Source organism: Pan troglodytes, chromosome X (genome assembly GCF_028858775.2).
Source record: "Pan troglodytes isolate AG18354 chromosome X, NHGRI_mPanTro3-v2.0_pri, whole genome shotgun sequence".
NCBI lineage: Eukaryota > Metazoa > Chordata > Mammalia > Primates > Hominidae > Pan > Pan troglodytes.
This window is the reverse complement of record NC_072421.2, coordinates 79,731,090-79,753,408: the sequence shown is the minus strand read 5'-3', so window position 1 is coordinate 79,753,408 and position 22,319 is coordinate 79,731,090.

The window sequence follows — 22,319 nt, the reverse complement described above, 5'->3', positions numbered from 1 at the left end:
CAGGGGAAAAGAAATAATAAAAATACAAGCTGACATAAATAAAATTGAAACAAGAAAACCAATACAAAAGATAAGTGAAGCAAAAAGTTGGTTTTCTGAAAAGCTAAACAAAAGTGAGAAACCTTTAGCCAGATTAATTTTTTAAAAGGAGAAAATACAAATAAATAAAATCAGAAATGAAAAATGAGGCATTAAAACTAATTCTGCAGAAATTCAAAGGATCATTTGTGGCTACTATAAGCAACTATATACCATTATATTGCAAAACTAAGAAGAAATGGGAAAATTCCTAGACACATAAAACCTGCCAAAATTGAACCAGCAAGAAGATCAAAACATAAACAGACCAATAACAAGTAATAAGATTGAAGTCATAATAAATGTCTCTCAGTAAAGAAAAACCCAGGACACAATGGTTTTGCTATTAAATTCTAGCAAACTTTTAAAGAACTAATACCTATCTTACTTAAACTATTTCAAAAAATAAAAGAGGAAGAAATACTTTCAAACTCATTCTAGGAGGCCAGTATTAACCTGACATAAAAACCAGAAAAAAACAAATCCAAAATCAAAGTACAGGACAATGTCTTTGATGAATAATGATGCAGAAGTCTTCCACAAAATATTAGCAAACCGAATTCATCAGTACATTAGAAAGATAATTTATTATGACCAAATGGGATTTATTCCTACAATGCAAGGATGGTTCTGCATATGCAAATTAATCAATGTAATCCATTATTTAAACAGAATGAAAGATAAAAACCCTATGATAATTTCAATTGATGCTGAAAAAGCATTTAATAAATTTCAACATCCTTTATGATAAATCTCTCAAAAATCTGAGGATAAGAAGAATATACCTCAATGTAATAAAAGCCACGTATGACAAACCCACAGTAAGTACCACAATGAGTGGGGAATAACTGAAATCTTTTCCTCTAAGATCCAGAAAATGGTGAGGATTCTCACTTTAACTACTGTTACAAAATTTAGTAATGGAAGACTTGGCTAGCAAAATTAGATAAGAGAAATAAATAAGGGACATCCAAATTGGAATGAAAGAAATCAAATTATCCAAATTATACTTTTTTTTGCAGATTATATGATATTATACTTGGAAAATGGTAAAGAATCTACAGAAAATATTAGAAATGATAAAAAATTCATAAAAACTGATAAAGATGCAGGATACAAAATCATCATAGAAAAATTAGTAGCGTTTCTGTATGCCAACAGTGAACAATCTGAAAAAAATAAGAAAAGTAATTCCGTTTACAATAGCCACAAACATAATTCAACACCTGGGAATTAGCCAAAAAGTGAAAGATCTCTGTAATAACATCTATAAACCACTGATAAATTGAATAGGAAACAAAAAATGGCAAAATATTTTATTTTCACTAATTGAAACAATCAATATTGTTAAATGTTCATACTACCCCAAGCAATCCACAGATTCAATGCAATCTGTATCAATATACTAATGGCATTCTTCACAGAAATGGAAAAAATACATATATAATTTATATGAAACTACAAAAGACCCAGAATTCACAAGGCTTTCCTAAGCAAAAGAACAAAACTGGAGGAATTAAATTATTTGACTTCAAATTATACTACAGAGCTGTAGTAACCACAACAGCGGGGTACTGGCATCTCAATAGTCACATAGACCAATCAAAAAGAATAGAGAACCCAGGAACAAATCCACACATTTACAGTGAACTCATATACAACAGATGTGTCAAAAACATATACAGGGAAAAAATAGTCTCTTCAGTTAGTGGTGGTGAAAAAAATGGATATTTATATGCAGAAGAATGAAACTGCACCCATATCTCTTGCCATATGCAAAAATCAAATAGAAATTGGTTTGAGACTTAAATGTAAGACATTTAAGTATGAAACTTCTACCCAAATGCTTTGGGAAAAATCTTCAGGACATTAGTTTGTGCAAAAAATTTCTTGACCTATATCCCACAGGCACAGACAACCAAAGCAAAAATAGACAAATGAAATCAAATCAAATTAAAAAGCTTCTGCACAACAAAGTAAATAATCAACAAAGTGAATAGACAATTGACAGAGTGGGAGAAAATATTTGCAAATTACCCATTTGACAAGGAATTAATAACCACAATGTATAAGGAGCTCGAACAACTCTATAGGAAAAAATAATCTAATAATCCCATTAAAAAAATAACCAAAAGATTTGAATAGAAATTTCTGAAAACAAAGACATGCAACTGGCAAATAGATGATATAAAAAAGTGCTCAACATAATTGATAATCAGAGAAATAAAATCAAAACTACAATGAGATATCATCTCACCCCATTTAAAATGGCTTATATTCAAAATATAGGAAATAGCGAATGCTGCTCAGGATGTGGAGAAAAGGAAATCCTCATACACTGCTGGTGGGAATGTAAATTACTACCACCATTTTGGGGAACATTTTAGATGTTCCTCAAAATCTAAATATTGAGCTACTGTATGATCCAACCGTCCCACTGCTGAGTAATACCCCCCCAAAAGGAAATCAGTATATCAAAGCGATATCTGCACTTTTATGTTTGTTGCAGCACTGTTTACAATACATAAGAGTTGGAAGCAACCCAAGTGTCAATCAAGGGGTTTATGGATTTAAAAAGTGTGTTACATGTACACAATGGAGTAGGATTCAGCCATAAAAATGAGATTCAGTCATTTGCAACAACATGGATAAAACTGGAGATCATTAGTTTAAGTCAAATACAGAAAGAAACAATATTATATGTTCTCCCTTATCCATGGGTCCAAAATCGAAACAATCAAACTCATGAACATAGAAAGTAAAAAGATTGTTACTGCAGGCTTGGAAGCTTTGTAGGAGGCTGGAGGGAAGGTGATGATAATTAGTGGGTACAAAAAATAGAATGAAGAAGACTTACTATTTGGTAGTACCAACGGATGACTGTAATTATAACTTAATTGTGCATTTTACAGTAAACAAAAAGTGTAATTGAATTATTTGTAACATGAAGGATAAAATGCTTAAGGAGATCAATACTCCATTCCCCATGATGTAATTATTTCACATTTATGCATGTATCAAAGCATCTCATATACTCCATAAATATATGCACTTACTATGTAACCACAAAAATTTTAAAAATATATTTGTAAAAGAAAATTATAAAATATACATTTTTTCATCAGACATAAAACATTCTCCAAGGTAGACCATGTGTTAGGCTACAAAACAAGCTTTCATAAATTTTTAAAAACTCAAAATTATTTCAATTATTTGCTTAAATGATAGGGGACTAAACCTAAAAATCAATATAGTAAAAAACTCTCAAAATTATACATATGTATTGGAATTAAAACAACTTTTTTAAAACAATTTTTTGATCAATGACAAAATTTATATAAAAATTAAAAAACTTTCCGATATGAATAAAAATAGAGTTACAACATATCAAAACCTCTGAGATCCAACAAAATAATTTATAGCAAGTTTACAGAGCTAAATGCCTACTTGAAAAAAAATCTTGAAAGATCACAAATTAATGACATAGTTTGGATTGTAAGGAATTAGAAAAACAATGACAAACCAAACCCAAATCTAACAGAAAATAAGAAATAACAAATGTCAGAAGAGAACTCAATAAAAATGAGACCAAAAAAAGGATCAACAAAATGAAAAGTTTTTTTTTGAAATATAAGTTAAATAAATTGATTGCTAGCCAGGCTATTAAAGAAAAGAAGAGAGAAGACTCAAATATACACCCTTAGAAATAAAAAAGAAGGCATTAAAACTGATATGACAGAAATACAAAAGATCACAGACACTACTATGAACAACTCCATATCCACAAACTAGAAAACCTAGAGGAAATATATATATTCCTAGAAATATAAAACCTTCAAAGACTGATGCAGGAAGAAATAGAAATCCCAAGCATGGTAATAATGACTAGTGAGATTGAATCACTATTAAAAAAAAAAAAAAAACTCAACAACAACAGCAACAAAAACCCAGGACCAAATAATTTCACAGATGAATACTGCCAGATGTACAAATAACTGGTACCAACCCTACTATCAATGTTTTTAAAAATTGAAGCGAAAGAAGTCCTCTCATACTCATTCTGTGAAGCCCATATCACCCAGATACCAAAATCAGGCAAGGACACAAGTTAAGAAAAGTAAAGTACAGGCCAGTATCCCCGATAAGCATAGATGCAAATTTCAACAAACTACTAGCTAATCAAGTTCAACAACACATCAAGAAACAATACACCACTATAAAGTGAGCTTTATTCCAGAGATGAAAGGATGGTTGGACATATGCAAATATTTAAAGGAGATTTACAGCATAAGCATAAATTTCTAAAAACCCAGTATGATTCTTAAAGTAGATGAAGAAAAAAAAAACTAATAAAGTCAGCATCTGTTCATGAAAGAAACTCTCAACAATGTAAGTATAAAGGAAACATATCTCAAAATAACAAAAACCATATGTGACCAATCTACAGCCAAAATTATACTGATTGTGGAAAAGTTGAATACATTCCACCTACAAACTGAAATAAGATGAGGATGCCCCTTTCACTCTTTTTGTTAGAGATAGTACTGGGAGTCATAGCCAGACCAATCAGGCAAGAGATAGAAACAAAAGGTATTCTAATTGGAAAAAAGAATTTCAAATTATCTGTTTGTTGATGCTATGTTCTTATACCTAGAACACACTAAAATTTCTTTCTAGACTCCTAGATTTGATAAATGTGTTTAAGTTTCAGTATATAAAATTAATATAAAAACCAGTAGCATTTGTGTTCACCAATTTGAGAACCAAATTAAGTAACTTTCATTTACAATAGCTACAAAGAAATTTAATATGTATAAATACATTAAACCCAGGAGTTGAAGGATCTCTACAAGAAAAACTACAAAACACAATTGAAATAAATTGTAGATTAAACCAAAAAATGGGAAAATATTCAATGCTTATGTACTGGAAGAATTAATATTGTTAAAATGACCACACTGCCCAAAGCAATCTATGAATTAAATTCAATCTTATCGAAATACCAACATCATATTTTTACATAACTGGAAAAAAAATCTTAATATTTATGTGGAACTAAAAATATGTCCCAATAGCCCAAGCAATACTTAGCAAAAAGAATAAAGCTGAAGAAATGATATTACTTCACACCAAATTATACTACAAGATTATAGTCATCAAAATATCATATTACTGGTATAAAAATATACACATAGATCAATGAAAGAGAGTATAGAATCCACATAAAACTACATACATACAGCAAATTGACTTCTGACAAAGTCAACAAAGACATATCCTCTGGAAAGACACCTATTTAATAAATGACGCTGTAAATATTGTAGGGCCATATGCAGAAAAATGAAATTGGACATCTATTTCTCACCATATACAAAAATCAACTCAACATGGTTAAATATAAAATCTGTAACCATATAAATTCTAGACGTAAACAGAAATACCTCTTCTTGATGTTGCCCTAGGCAAATAATTTATTACTATGATTCCAAAGCAAAGACAAAAAGAGAAGAAGCTAAAACAGAAATGGGACTTAATTAAACTAAAAAAATTCTGCACAAAGAAGTAATTAAGAGAGTAAACAGGCAGTTCACAAAATGCAATAAATTATTTACAAATTATGCATCCAAGACTAATATCCAGAATGTCCAAGGATCTCAAAGAGTTAAACAAGAAAAACAAACAAATAAAACAAAATAATGCCATTAAAAATGGGCAAAGGACATGAACAAATATTTTTTTCAAAAGATGACACACAAATGGCCAATGCAGATATGAAAAAATGCCCAATATCACTAATGATTAGAATAATGCAATTTAAAACCACCATGAAATACCATCTTACACCAGTCAGAATAGCTATTATTAAAAAGTCAAATAATAAAATGTTGTCAGGGATGTAGAGAAAAGGTTCTGCACATACGCTATTGGTGAAAATGTAAACTAGAACAGCCTTTATGAAAAAAACAGTATAGAGATTTCTCAAAAAAGTAACAACAGAGTTACCATTTAATCCAGCAATTCTAATGTGTATATACTCAAAGGGATATAAACAATTATATCAAAAAGACACCTTCACTTCTAAGTGTATTGCAACTCTTTACAATATCAAATATGTGGCATAAAGCTAACAGTTCATCAACGGATGAGAAGAATAAAATCTTGTCTTTTGCAACAATGTAAATAAAGTTGAAGGCTGTTATCTGAAGTGAAATAACTCAGAAAGCCAAATATAAGAGGGAGCTAAAAATGTGTATACACGGACATAGAGAGTGGAGTAATAGACAATGAAGACTTAGACACGTTGGGTTATGAGAAGGAGGAGAGGAATAAAAAAATTATGTAATAGGTAAAATGTACAGTATTAAGATGATGGTTACAAAAATGACCAGAGTTCACAAATATACAATATATCCATGTAACAAAACTGCATGTGTACCTCAAAAATCTATCGTCTATCTATCAATCATCTGTCTATATATATATGGCTTTTGCATGAACAATAAAACAATCAAGAGAGTACAGAGACAATGTATGGAGTGGGAGAAAATACTTGCATATCATCTGATAAGGGGTTAATATTCAAAATATATAAGAAAGTCAAATAACTCAATAATTTTAAAAATACCTTGATTAAAAAATAGTCAAATGGTTTGAAGAGACAATTCTCAAAGGAAAATATACAAATAGAAAGGAGATATGTTTAAAATTATACAGTATCACCAATCACCATAGAAATGTTCACTGAAACCACAATGAGAGGCCACCGGTAAACCAAAAATAAAATTCTAAGCCACCCTTAACCATCTGAAAGTACATCCTCCTCAGCTAGTGCACTCCAAAATGTAACCTGAAAGACTGGCTCAGGTCATGACAGGAAGTGGAAGCCAGACATGCCTCATTATACTCTCCAGCATTAACATCAACACAGAACTTAAATCTGATAAGAAACATTTACAATCTATTATTTCTGAAGCCTGCTACGTGGAGGCTTCATCTGCATGATGAAACTTTGATTTCCATAACCTCTTATTGTAACCCAGGCATTCCTTTTTATTGATAATAACTCTTTCAACCAATTGTCAATCAAAATAATTTTAAATTTATCTATAACCTACAACCCCCCACTTTGAGTTGTCCCACCTTTCTATACGGAGCCTATGTGTATCTTAAATGTATTTGATTGATGTTTCATGTCTCCCTAAAAGGTGTAAAACCAAGCTGCGCCCTCACAACCTTGGGCAAACATTCTCAGGATCTCCTGAGGGCTGTGTCACAGGCCATGATCACTCATATTTGGCTCAGAATAAATCTCTTTCACTACTTTACAGAATTTGACTTTTTTGTTAAAAATAATTTGGCACCTAACGAGGGGCCTAAGAGAAGACTCAAGATCCTTAGGGAGTTGCCCAAACATTGAGCTAAGGTACCAGCAGGGGTCTCTTGAAAACCTCCCTAACTTTGAGCTTTTCTGCTGGTGAAACTTGTAAGTCTTCCTGAGCCCAGAACCTCCCTTTGATTGATGCGCCTTGATTTATTCTGAGCTGTTTTTATTTTTTCTTCCTAGGAGGTTGTTCTTTAGGATCCTAATTCGAGTTTGGAGATGGATTCTACAGGGTCTTCTCCATTGATTTTGTTTTTCTAAAGACAAGGAGAGCAACCTCCTTTCTGTACCCTATTGCTAGTTAAGAAGTGCATTCTAAAGGGTCTTTTTCATTACTTTTTCTCTCTAAATTAATCTTGATTTGGCTTTTCTGTGCATTTGCATAAGGAACGGAACTGTTGTTTTTATAGATAAATGAGAGACTGAGTTTTCTCAGCTCCAGAGAAAATGAAATTTTGCTCCTTTCAGCTGAAAGGCACCCCTGGGTGACCAGAGCCTGAGTGGGAGTGTCTGGGAGGCTGACCCCTTATTACACGAAGCAACCCCACAGGGAACCCCCAATAAAATTAATTTAGAAAGGCTTGTTCAGGAAAACCATATAGGAGCTGGTCAGTACATGCTTTGAGCCCTCCTGGAGGTGCTAGACCTTCTGAGAGAGAAACTGAGACACGTAAGAGGGTAGGAACAAATCAGTGATGACACACTGTGGAGGACTGCCCACAACCAGCACACTTCAAGCCCCCACACTAAAACCCCAGGCTATATATATATCCTTTTAGTTTTTTTTTTTATTTTATTTCTCTCCTTTTGTCACTGGTGGAAGGTATCTGAGTTACAGGCAGTGAATTTGTACAGATCTGAAGCAACCTCAATTCTTACCTCCTCAGAAGTAAGAATTCAACTAAGGGGCATAAGGCAGAAACAGGGACTGAAGCAAGTATCAGAGCAGGAGTGGAAGTTTATTTAAAAAGGCTTTAGAACAGGACAAAAAGCGAAAGAAAAAGAAGCTTGGAAGAGACTCAAGTGGGCATGTGAAGGTCAAGTGCAATTTTTAACCTTGATCCCAGGACTTTATAGTCTGGCCTCTTTTCCATGATTCTACCCTTAGGGTGCACTGCCCACACATGCAGTGCTTTCTTTATGTTTGGAAAGTGAGCAAACTCAATGTGTTTAGGAAGTTATACATATGTCCATCTGAGGCTTTCTTTCCTTTTCCAGTGGAATGCTCCCATGAGGTCATACTTCACCTCTTTCTCTCTTAATGCACGTGCCTGGGAAGTTCCTTCTCTCTGAAGTCTGCATTTAGTTAACACTTCAGTGCAATAGGTGTGGACCATCAGGAAATGGCCTCTTCCCAGTGCTCTTGGAGGAACAGAGCTGAGAAAGCACGCAGTTTCCTGGGCCTGATAAGCAGACACAGCTGGAAGGCAAAAACAGATCAACAAAAATCAAGTGTCCCATTTTACAACTATTTTACCAGCATTTCACTGCAAAGTAATCCAAAGTCAATCAACCAATTCTGTGATTAGCCTATCCCCCGTGGAAGTCTTATCTCTCAGTGCAGGGTGGGGATGTTTTTATACCTTCCAGTTGGCCAAGAGCATGCTTCTCTGATCCAAATGTGCAAAGAGCTGGGTATTCCTCCATAACTGCCATTAGCCATCCATATAAATATATTTACTACCTAGTTATTACCAAAGTTCTCTCATAATGCAAAGTAATTTCTGATACTCTCAAAAGTCAAAAACTTCAGGTAATTCAAAGCAAACAGAACACAGCCTTAGATTTTGAAAGGTATCTATTTACTTTTAATTCCTGGGGTCCCATAAGGAAAACACTTTTTTTTCCAAAATGGGGTCTGTGGTTCCCCTATGTTTTTGCCAAGGAGTCACAAGCTGGTAGTAATTATCTTGGTTCCTCTGATGTGTGCATCAAGAGTGGCAAGAAAATAAAACAGAATAAAACAATTCAGTCAACAGAGGAAAAAAATATTCAAAAACTAAGATTCAAGAAGAGAAAAAAACAAAAGGCTTTTAAATTTTATATAGCTTGGATATCCACTTTTAATTAAGCTGGTTTTAACCATAGAGCTCTTAAGAAAATCCTTTCAAATCTCTTATTACCTGACTTTAGCCTGGCCCAAAAGCCAATATTTCCGGCTTTACCAAAGTAAACTCATAGATTAAACCAATAAGCCTTAACTAAGGTTACGACTTATCCATGAGTGTATGAGGTATTTTCAAAGAGGTGTTAAGTAGATTTTACAGGATTTAGAGTCCACAAAGGTAACTCTGATAAAGGAAAATTCAAGAAGGGAAGTCAGAAGTCATTCGTGGAGGAGCAGAGAATATAGTGATTTTTTTTTTTTATCATTCCTACAACTGGTTTGCACAGAGGGACAGAAGCCAGGAGTGTGACTGGTAAGAATTTTTACCCTTTTGTTGGCATGCCAGGCATCTTGGTTTCCTTTCCCTGAGCAGCCCTAGTAACCTTGCTTGCCACAGCCTGGGGAATAAATCACAACACAGAGGAAAATTATCTTTTTCTGTTTCATATATCCTTTTAATAAGAAAAATGCCATTTTAATTCTGTTAGAAAGTTAAGGTTTGTACTGCATGTTGCCATGCATGTCCTGTGAAGGGGGAATAGATAAAGAGGTTATCTACACACTGTAGAAGTTTTTCCCTCTCAAGAGACTGCTTAGTTAGATTTTTGCTGGAACTTATCTGAACATGTGTGTGACATTTTAGAAATTACCAGGGACTGGTGGAAGAATGTCAACTGGTCCCTTAAGTAACACAAAGGGGTGTGAACCTTTTATTTTGGAGGAAGGAGATTCCATTTGCCATACTCAACAGGCTTAACCCTGTCCTCCTATTCTACTTTTAGTTATAAAAGACTTAAGAGGCTAATCTGAGGACCTCTTGCCCAGGGGTACTAGGATCCAAGGCTAAATTTTGTAATTTTTTCTCAGTACATTTTTAAGCCAAGCACTTCAAGGTTTGGGAAAGATAATCTTGTCCCACTTTTGAGGAATGCATTCAAAAGAGGCATCTCCTGTGGTATGTAGATATTATTACACCTATGCCATTTGCAAAGAGAACGGGGGAGAAAAAAGAGAAAAAAATGAAAAAGAATGCATTCCCCCTTTCTTTCTATTATTCTGGATGAGGTATCCCCTATCATCCTGGATTCTGAACTTAACTAGTCTTTATCTTGTACCCTTGGTCCCATCTCATCACAATTACTCACTTGAGAACAGAAGAGTTACTGTAGTGAACAGTGTGTCTTTGCTCTTTCCTGGGGTTCCAGAATTAACATGTCCTTACTGGGTACTCCCCTCGCCTTTCATTTCTGTTCCAATGGTAATCTGTTAGCCTGGGGCCATCCTTCATCTCTGTCTTGTATGTCTATTATATCTGTGTCCTTGGACCAACCTATATTCTTGTATCCATGACCTTATAGTAACCCTCATTCAGAGTATTTTAGTAATGAAATGATTATCTCTTTTTTGCAGAAGTCTATTTCTCTGTTAACTGCCAGAAGTCCTGGACTTCCTTTGCCCCTCTGTTAGAAAATGACCTAGAAAGTCTTGATGAGCATTGAGAAGGGTGTGGAAGTAATTAGAGAAATTGAAGGTATAGGAGGAAGTGGAAGGAAGCCCAAGGAATAATTATTGAAAGACTTCATATGCGCATAAAAACTGCAGCTCTTGGATTCAAGAGGGTAATGTTTATTTGTCCTCTGAACATAAAACAGTAATCTCTAAGGTCTTATGGCTTGGAGTAAGAATTTCTCCTTTTCTCAAAGTTGTGCTAGCTTAAAAAACAAGAGGTTTGGATTCTTAAAGGGCCATAGCAAAGCCCTATGCAGACAGAGAAGCTGCTTTTAGAAGCCATCAGAAAACTTAGCCCTGGGGTGTAACAAGAATAGAAAGCACGTGGTGAGTTGTAAGAAGCTGGCAGAGCCAGAGTTTCAATTAGTGTCTGTCCAGGCCATGTGCCAGCAGGCAGAGTAAAAACTGAAGGTCACCCAAGCTGGCAAAAACAAATACAAACCTCAGGGGATATCCACAAGGGAGCCTGTGCCTTTGCTGCTGCACAAACACAGAGAGCCACGGGCATGTGAATAACAGGGAGTGTGTGTTTAAAAAGTCACAGAGTATGCAAAGTGAAAGCAAAGAGGCAGGCTTGCTCCCAAGGTGGGAGGTCCTGCAGGTGCACAAAATCATTTTAGAACACACACACACAGAAAACAGGAGAATAGACAGTGCATGTTTTTGGAAAAGAGCCAATTTTAAGTGGAAAGAAAAAGCAGAGAAAACCCTAGACATCATAAGGTTTTTAGGCCTTAGCTTCACCCCTCTTATGAGCCTCTTGTCTAGGAGGAAATTAAGTGCCTCCAATCTGCTCAATGTGGACCCTGAAGTCATTCCCACCCTGAGAAGCCACCCATCGAAGTGAGCTGTGAAATCAGTGATGGGGAGCAGAGTCAGTTATGGCCAAGAGGAATTATTCTGGGGGTTGGTTAGTAAGCAGAAGAGAGATGGACAGGAAAAATCATGCATGGGAGTCAAATGCCTCCAGACAAAGGAGGCTACACATAGAGATCTCTTATTGCTAGGGAATGCATCTGAGTCATGTTGCAGCAACTATGTTGCTGGTGGAAGGTATCCGAGGAAGAAGGTAACCTAAATTCTGCCTCTTCATATTAAAAGAATTTAACTGAGGGGAATATGGCAGAAAAAGAGACCAAGACAAGTTTCAGTAAAGGAGTGAAAGTGAAAGTGAAAGTGACAGGAGGCAGCCAAATGCCTAGGCAGAGAGGGACAGGTACCCAGTGAAACCCCACCTCCAAGCCAAAGAAAGTTTAAAGCCTGAAAGCCAAGCAACAAGTTAGATCCTTGGACTGGATTGAGAATTTTTCCTTTTGTTTGGCATGCTTTCTTCTGATTGATCCCCACACTTTACCTATTTGACATATGCCTACCCTTTCCTAATTGATTTTCTACACTGTAGTGTTCACCTTTGAGTGGTGTTTTCACTTTAACTGTTTTGCATACTCACAAACCAATCAGCACGCCTTCCCCATCCTGTCCATATAAAGATCCCAAACTCAGTCACTACAGGGAGGGACAACCTGACTTCAGGGAAGAGACAATCTAATTTTGGGGAAGATGATCTGCCCTTCCCATCCTCTCTTCAGCTCCCCTCTTCATGGAAAGCAATTTTCATCACTCAATAAAATTCTCCACCTTCACCATTCTTCAACTGTCCAGGTGACCTCATTCTTCTTGGACACAAGACAAGAGATCAGGATCCATCAAGTGTGGGTACCCAGAAAGGCTGTCACACTGGCCCTTTGCCCTCAATGGCAGAGGGCAGCTGTCCCACACAATGAGGTAAGGGGCCTACTGAGATGCTAACACAATGCCATTCACCAACGGTGGAACTAAAGGAGCACTGTCACACCACCTCTGGGGATTCAGGGTTGTGGGCATCCTCACATGGGCACCACCATATTCCCCTGAAGGCAACATGCCTGGTCTAGCCATGGGCCCTGCACAGAACTTGTTTTTGTGTTGGTGCCCAGAGAAACCAGTCAGATCCCACACTCTCATTCATGTGCTTTCTCCCACAAGGGACTGAGCATGGTGGGCTGAGTAGAGGCAACACCCTTCCCATGAGCTCAGCAAAGGGGCTGAGAAAATTCCTGAATCATCTGGGAGCTCACTCAGGATTTGTCAGAAGGGTAATTGAATGTGGACCAGACACTTCACTTTTTTTTCCAAAACTTCTTGTCCTCAGACTTTCCTCTGAATGCAGATGAAGTACTGAACTTCTGACTAGCCAGTTGAAAGTGAATGGAACAGTTACAGAGGACAGGATGTGACCCTACCAACTCTCTCTTGGGTTAAAGGAATGTTGGCTTTGTTTCCCTTCGTGGAGGTCTAGCCATCACATGGGACAGGAATGAGGTCCTAGGGCAACTGAATGCATCTGGTTGAGGCCACTTCTCAGTGTTGCTGGAAGGCTCCTAGACTTCACTCCATCCCAATCACCCATAGGTCATCAGCCAAGAACCCCAGATTTGTATGGTATTTTTTATTCCTTATTTCATGGTTTGAAATGGTTCCTATGTCTTCTTTCATAATGTTAAAAATATTGCTGCAAACTGAAGAAATATTACTGGGTAGAATGAGCATTTGGCCCAGCCATCAGATTTGTGATTCAGAATCTATTCTTAGAGGCAAGGACGGTACAGTGATCAAGAGTCTTTCCCCTGTTGAAGAAACCCATTTGCAAAGAGCAAGAAGCTTTTCACCCCAGGCTCCTTCCCGCCCCTGCACTTAAACTGTTTTACTGTTTTTTTTTTCTTTCCTTTTCTCTACCATGTCAGGAGTTCACATAGCCCTGCAAATACAGGGAAATTTTCTATACAAGAGCTTTTTTTTTTTTGAAAAGCATCTTACTAGGGCATACACCAATTCATGGGACTTCCTAACCTAAAGAGTCCATGCACCCTCCTGAGACACCTTTTTGTCCCGAACTCAATTACAAGCTTCTGCTTGAAGCCCTAGGAAGGCAAAAACTAGATCTGAGGGATCCAAAGCCAGGCAACAACAAAAGTCAAGGTGCCCAGCACAGGTGAGCATGATTAATTACTGCTGATTAGCCACCCCCATTTCATAGATGGAGGTTATGCTAGTATCCATGGCATAAATGAGGTTTGGGGAATTAAAAGGTTACTGACAGCATGGGGGACGGAAAGCACATAAGTGAGTGCAGATAATCCCTACCCACTAGGTCTCCTGTTAACATGGGTGAAAGCCACATTGGAACCCATGGGCACCACACAGCTGAGGTCATCAGGACTTGGATGAAAGAAGGGGGATGCCTTTTCTTTCTCTCCCTTGTGTGCCCCAGGTATTTTCTGGGGAGAGAAATAGGGATACATTTTTTTCCCTCTTTCAAGATGGATAACCAATCATCTTCAGTCTGTATTTCTCATGGATGCCTCCTAAAATACTGGGAATCCTTTGAATAAAACAAGACATTCTTTTTTCCTTTTTTTTCTCCTCTGTTGTTTCTCTGCAGATGTTTAATTGTGTCCCCTGTACCCTAAGACAATCCCCTCGGATGCATTCCCCAAACTAGGAAAAGTTACTTTCCCCAAACCTTAAACTTCTTGGCTTAAGATTGAGCTTTAGGAAAGGGAACCCAGAAGCCTGGCATGCTGGCAAAAGGGTAAAGGTTTTTTGTTTGTTTGTTTGTTTGTTTTGTTTTGTTTTCTCCAGTCAGACTTCTGGCCTCTCTGTCTCCGTGCAAACCAGTAAAAGTAATGGTAAAGACTACTGTAAAGTTTTGAAAAAACTTGATGATATCTCCATGTTGTTTTAGGTTTTTTGGAACTTGGCCTTGTAACCACGTGGCAGTACTTTCTTTTGGTCTTTGCCATTTTACAATGGTGTTCTGGGTTCAAAAGTGGCTTAGGGAATGAGCACTTTCTGGTTAATATTTGTGTAAATTTTATTATTTGCTGATTCTCTTCCTCTTCATGAACAACTTCTAGCTTCCTTTCTTGAATCTTTCTTTCTCTGAGCTACCTTTAAAGATTCTAGGTTTTGTAAAATGTGCTTATTACCTCTTTGAAAATACCTCATATACTCACAATTAAGTTATAACCTTAGTTGAGGCTATTGGTTTTATCTGTGAGGTTACTTTTGGTAAAGTTCAAAAGCCAGGAATATTGGCCGCTTTGCATGGCTAAGGTTGGGTAACAAGCTATTTAAATGGATTCTCTCTTTTTTTTTTTTTGGAGACAGAGTCTTGCTTGTTCTCCCGAGTTGGAGTGCAATGGTACCATCCCAACTCACTGCAACCTCTGCCTCCCAGGTTCAAGCGATTCTCCTGCCTGAGTCTCCCAAGTGGCTGGGATTACAGGCAGACAGCATCATGCCTGCCTTTTTTTTTTGTATTTTTTGTAGAGATGAGGTTTCACCATGTTAGCCAGGCTATTCTCAAATTTCTGAACTCAGGTGATCTGTCTGTTTCCACCTCCCAAAGTGCTGGGATTACAGGTGTGAGCCACCACACCTGGCCTAAAAGGATTTTCTTAAAGAGTGCTATGGTTAAAAGTCAGCTCAATTAAATTTGGATATCCAAGCTATAGGTATATGTAAAAAGCCTTTCTTTTTTTCTTCATGAATCTTGTTTTTCTGAAAAAAGGTTTTTTCTCAATTGACTAAATTGTTGATCTTCATTTTGACTTGCCACTCTTAATGCATGCATCAGAGGCCCTAAGATAACTTCTCAGAGCATGGGACTCTATGAAAACGGAGAATATGCCACAGGCCCCATTTTGAGGAAAAAAATTCCTGTTTTTCTAATGAAACCCCAGGAACTAAAAGCAAATAGATCCCTCTCAAATTATATTTTTGTCATCCAGATATATGTGATGATTAGACCCTAGAAACTGCATGTTTTCCTAGCCCTGCCTCTTGAAGCACTCCACCCTGAGACCAGCAATCCAATTAGGAGATCAGCAAATGAAAAATCTTACAACTACTGGATCTTCTTCTGTCTTTCCAAGTAGTTATATGTGTGTTATATTTGTTCTAATTAATTGGCCGAGAAAAAATAAGTCCTTAGCACAAATTTGTTTTGAAGAAAAGATAAAAGGTGTGGTACCTTTTAGTTCACATGACCTTAATATTTGGAAAATAAAAACAGTTTTAAATGTTATTGGTAAAATACAAATGTCTTCAAAATGTAAATATGTGGTCTAAATTATACAGTTTAGATATTAGGTTTCCTAAATGTTTTAAGGTCATAGACTGCTTTTATAGTTTTTGAGCCCTGATTGACTTGCTTGCTTTACAATTTGGTAAGGTCTGGGGAAATATGAAATTAACCATACTCCTAATTTTGTTTGATACACAGGGCCCCTGGAACATCCAAAAGGGAGGTAAACAGTATTATTTGACACATTTGACATGTTTACATGGAATTGCCAAAATAAAAAATATGTGTTATATATATGTGTATATATATATATATGCACACACATATATATACACATATATACATATATTTAATTTTCTTCACATTATATTTTAGTGAATAATAATATATGTTTCAAAATTGTATGAGATTGCTAAAATTCTGTTGTCTGAGTATATGCTATCAATCATAATTAAGGATATTATGTTAAGGTATTGTAAGCCACAGAAATAACCAAGTTTCCTTGTCAATTGTGTTTTTGACTGTAACTACCCTGGATATTTTGTTATTCCTGAATTGATGTCTTGCTTTGATCCTTTTGAAAAGATGGCTTGCAATCAGCTATAGAACTTTGACAGGTGACCTTAAATGCAGGTTTATGATAACTTTGGAGATTGTGATATTGGAATATCAAGCAGAACAAAAACTGAACAGAACACCGAAGTGATATTTTTTAACTTTTTTCTTAAAACATTTCTGATCTTTATTTTGTTTTTTCAGAGTCAAGGGAGCTTTTATTTTGAGCTATTTACAGCCTTTAATAGTTGAGTAAAGTATACTCCTGCGAACAAAATTTGGAGCATATTTGTTTCTCTCTGCTTGACTTCTCCAGAATTTGGAAACTATGAGTATTCTTAACTTATGGCAATATAGTTTGCATTGGTGCAATAAGAATCCATTTTCTTCTGCAAAAGGACACAATTGGAGAAACCGTTTGTTTTACCAAAGCTTTGAGTGGAAGGGAGTGCTTAACTTTAAGGAATCAAGCTTGACTTGCAGAGCCAATAAGCGCCCCTTGGGAAAACTGGCCTGATACTTTGTCTATGCAGTCCCCCTACAGCGTTCCTAACCTATTTTGAGTAAAGAATGTCACTTTGTAACAGGCCCAGGAGCCTCATATTCTTGGGACCTCAAGAAGAGAGTAATTTACCCAAATCAAAGGTATTTGAGGGCACAAATCCATTGCTGGGCTTGGCTTTAGAAAATCTTGTGTGGGTTTTTTTTGGTGGAACAGAGTTTCATCAAGGCCAATTTTAAAAGCCTGTGTGAAAATAATTATTCTTGCTGCACTTTATGCAAATAACCAGGCCAAGGATAAAACTAAAATGTATTTTGCAAACAACTCAGTCCTATCATGATTTGTTTTTAAGAAAAATGAGAACTTCAGAGAGAAAAATTATGTTTCAAAAATTATTATGCACTTATTAAATTCTAGTCTCATTAGTTGTTTCTAAGTTTTCACCTACATTTTAGACTAATCCTGATTATTTTTGTGAACCAACTAATGATCTCTGGCTGCAGCTCAGTAGAAACCAAAGAAATGGGTAATGTAAAAATCTGGATAAATATTCTTGTGCTGGGCATTATCCGGAAAACACTGCCAGGTGATAGGAGTAAATAGGATGGTCATGACCCAGAGGTTTCTTTGGGAAAATAAGACCAAGGGAGCTAGCAAAAGCCGAGCCCAATGCATCCAAATCTTAGCAGATATAACTACAGCCACCAGTTATCTGGGCGTGTTGGCAGCCCTGGGATTTATTAGTAGTCCTTACCCCCTTGTTTTGTTATGATATATGTCTTCTCATAACCTGAATTGCTTCTTCTCACTGAGAGGCCATCAAACTCAAAATGATCATGTAACTGGAGCCTCAGGCAATAGCTTTCTTTTACCAGGGATCCTTAGATAGGCTCCTGAGGGAAATCTAACTGCTCTTTTCCCAAAACAGCGCCCCCTGCTAGCAGGAACTGGTAAATATCAGTCTTAATGCCTATTCTAATGGCATTTTGACATACCTGTTCAGATGGGGGGAAAATAGCACCAAGAGGTAGCCAAATGCCTAGGCACATAGGGGTGGTTACCTGGTGAAACCCCACCTCCAAGCTGAAGACAGTTTAAAGCCTGAAAGCCAAACTACAAGTTAAATCATCTGACTAGATTGAGCACTTGTCTTCTTATTTGTCATGATTTTCTCTGATTGATCCCCACACTTTACCTGTTTTACATATACCTACCCTTTTCTACTTGCTTTTCTACACTGTCATGCCCATCTTTGAGTGGTGTTTTCACTTTAACCTTTTTTGCATACTCACAAATGAATCAGCATGCACTCTCCATCCTATGCCTATAAAGACCCCAGACTCAGTACGTGGAGGGAAAGATGACCTGACTTTGGGGAAGAGACAACCCGACTTTGGGAAATACGACCTGTCTTTCCTGTCCCCTCTCTACCTCCCTTTTTCACTGAGAGCTGTTTTTATCGCTCAAAATTTCTCCACCTTAAGCATCCTTCAACAATCCATGTGATCTCATTCTTCTCGGATTCCAGATAAGAGCTCAGGACCCACTGAGTGTGGGTACCCAGAAATGCTGTCACACCAGCCCTTTGCCCTTGTGGGTGAAGGTAAGCTGCCCAATGCAATGAGGCAAGGGGCCAACTGAGCTGCTAACACAATCTTGTCTGTGGATAAAGGAACTAAAGAAGCAATGTCACACACTCTCTGGGGATTCAGGGTCATGGGCATCCTCACATTGGCATCACTCCACTCCTCTTGAGGTGACACACATGGTCTGGCTGTGGTCCCCACACAGAGCTTACTCCAGTGTCAGTGCCTGGAGTGGCCAGCCGGATCCTGCACTCACACATGCCAGATCTGACTGCAAGCCCTGCATGGAGCTTGTTCCTGTGTCAGTGCCTGAAGTGACCAGCCTGATCCCACACTTGCTCACCCATGTGTTACCTTCTGTAAGAGGTTGAACAAGGTGGGCCAAGTAGAGAGGATGTCCCTGCCATGAGTCCAGTGAAGGGGCTGAGAAAAATCTTGCATCATCCATTTACTTAAAATGTCTTTAGAACAGAAAAGAAAAAAAAGCACAGTTGGAAGAGACCCCAGTGGACATGTGAAAGTCAAGTGCAATGTTTAATCTTGATTCTAGGACTTTATAGGCTGGCCCCTTTCTCATGATTCTTGCCTTAGTGTGGGCTGTCTGCATGTGCAGTGCCTTTTTTATGCTTGAGAGGTGAGCACACGCAGTGTATTTAGGAAGCTGTACACATGCCCATCTGAGGCTTTTTTCCCTTTTCCGGTGTAGTGGTCTTGGAAAATCATACTCTGCCATTCTCTCTCTTAATGTGCATGACCGGGAAGTTGCTTCCCTCTGGTGACTGCATTCAATTAACACTTTAGTGCAACAGGTACTGAGAATCAGGAAATGGCTTCTCCCTGGTGCCAGCTGCCAATTTATCACTTTTAAAGAAGTAATGCAATAAATGCCAAACCATCACCCAACATTCCTAGTGGGTGGATGAAAGCCCTTTCTACCCCACTCATGCCTGTCTAACTATCTGCAACAGTGTGACCTTGTTCTTTTTGAGAAAGTTTTTCTTTAATAGTCTTTAACGGCCTGAGATTTTTTTAAAGAAAATAGAGAAGGCTCCACCTTCTCTCTTTGGAGGAGAAACTTCATTTTCAGTATCTAACCCAAGATTAACTGTATCTGGGACTACAGGCACCTGCCACGACTCCCAGCTAATTTTTGCATTTTCAGTAGATTCAGGGTTTCACCATGTTGCCCAGGCTGGTCTCAAATTCCTGACCTCAAATGAACTTGAGAGAGATGATTTAGGGTATCTGGCTGAATAAATTTCTAAGCAGCAAATCATTCAAAAGGTAACTTGGGTGCTGTTGAAGGCATTCAGTTTTAAATGGCAAATGCAGCATAAAACTTCAGAAAATTTGCAGCCTGACAATTTGATAAAAAAGAAAACCCCATTTTCTGAGGGAAATTCAAGCCAGCTGCAGAAATTTGCATAAGTAACGAGGAGCTGAATGTTACTTCTAAAGACAATGAAAAAAAGTGTCTCCAGGCCATGTCAGAAACTTTCACGGCAGCCCTTCCCATCCAGGCCTAGAGGCCTAGGAGGAAAAACTGGTTTCATGTGCTGGGACTAGGGTCCCCACTCTGTGTGCAGCCTAGGAACTTGGTGTCCTGTGTCCCAGCCACTGCAGCCATGGCTTAAAAGGGCCAACATAGAGCTCAGGTCATTGCTTCAAAGGGTACAAACCTCAAGTCTTGGTAGCTTCCACATGGTGTCAGCCTGTAAGTGCAAAGAAGTCGTGAACTGTGTTTGGAATCCTTTGCCTAGATTTCAGAGGATGTATAGAAATCCCTGGGAGCCCAGGCAGAAGTTTGCTGCAAGGTGGGGTCCTCATGGAGAATCTCTGCAAGGGCAGTGCAGAAGGGAAATGTGGGGCCAGAGCCCCCACACAGAGTCCCCACTGGCCACTGCCTAGTTGAGCTATGAGAGGAAAGCCACCATCCTTCAGAACCCAGAATGCTAAATCCACTGACAGCTTGTGCTGTTTGCCTGAAAAAGCTGCAGACACTCAAGGACATCCCATATAAACATCTGAGAGGCTGTACCCTAGAAAGCCACAGGGGTGGAGCTGCCCAAGACCATGGGAATCCACCTCTTGCATCAGCATGACCTGGATATGAGACATGGAGTCAAAGGAAATCATTTTGGAGCTTTAAATTTGACTGCCTTGCTGGATTTTGGACTTGCATGGGACTTGTGACCCATTTGGAACAGCTGTATTTAACCAATGTCTGTACTCCATTGTATCTAGGAAGTAACTAACATGCTTTAAATTTTACAGGGTCATAGGTGGAAGGTACTTGCCTCATCTCAGATGAGACTTTGGACTGTGGACTTTTGAGTTAATTCTGAAATGAGTTAAGACTTTGGAGGACTCTTGGGAAGACATGATTTGTTTTGAAATGTGAGGCCATGAGATTTGGGAGGGGGCAGGGGCAGAATGATATGATTTGGCTGTGTCCCCACCCAAATCTTATCTTAAATTGTAACTCTTACAATTCCCACATGTTGTGAAAGGAACCCAGTGGGAGGTCATTGAATCATGAGTGTGGGTCGTTCCCATGCTTTTCTCATGATAGTGAATAAGTCTCATGAGATCTGATGTTTTAAAAATGGGAGGTTCCCTGCACAAGCTCTTTATTTTTGCCTGCTGCCATCCATGTAAGATGTGAATTGCTCCTCCTTGCCTTCCACCTTGATTGTGAGGCCTCCCCAGCCACATGGAACTGTAAGTCCAATTAAACCTATTTTTTTGTGAATTGCCCAGTCTCAGGTATGTCTTTATCAACAGCACAAAAGCAGACTAATACACCAACCATCAAGAATTTTCTGCTTCCACAGAATTAAAAGAAAATATTTACTGACAGAATAAAGATACCTTGTGACCAAAGCCTCCTAAGTATAATAAATACTCCCAGTTATTAATTTTAAAGATAAGTATATTTTTTAAAAAATCAAAGTTTTTTCTTAGAACAATGCTTATGTTTTGTATAAATAATTGCTATAAATCTATAACTAAAACCAAGCTTACAGTAACTCAATGCAGAGAAGTTAAAAATAAGTCGGTTTTGTAGCTTTGCTTTTGGCTTTTTTTTTGTTGGTTTTCTACTTAAATGATATTAATAATAATAATAATTGTAAGGGGTAATGAATGCTTGTCCATGTTCAGTCCTATCTCATCTAGAACAATTACTTAGCTGTAAGTCTTGTTGACTAAGTCCCTTGGCTAAAAGAAGTCTCACCAATGGACCAGATGTCCCTGAGGCAGGCAGCCATGTCACTCTGGCAATGCTATGGGAAAAAAAATAAATTTGTGTGGCCATTTGTATTGCTTCTGGCAAATCTTGGCCAGAAGTGGGAGAATGTAAACCAAAAATAAAATTTTAAGGACCGCAACCATCTGAATGGACTTCCTACCTGGCAAGGGCCCTCCAAAATTTAACCTGAAAGACTGATTCAGGCCATGATAGAAAATGGGGG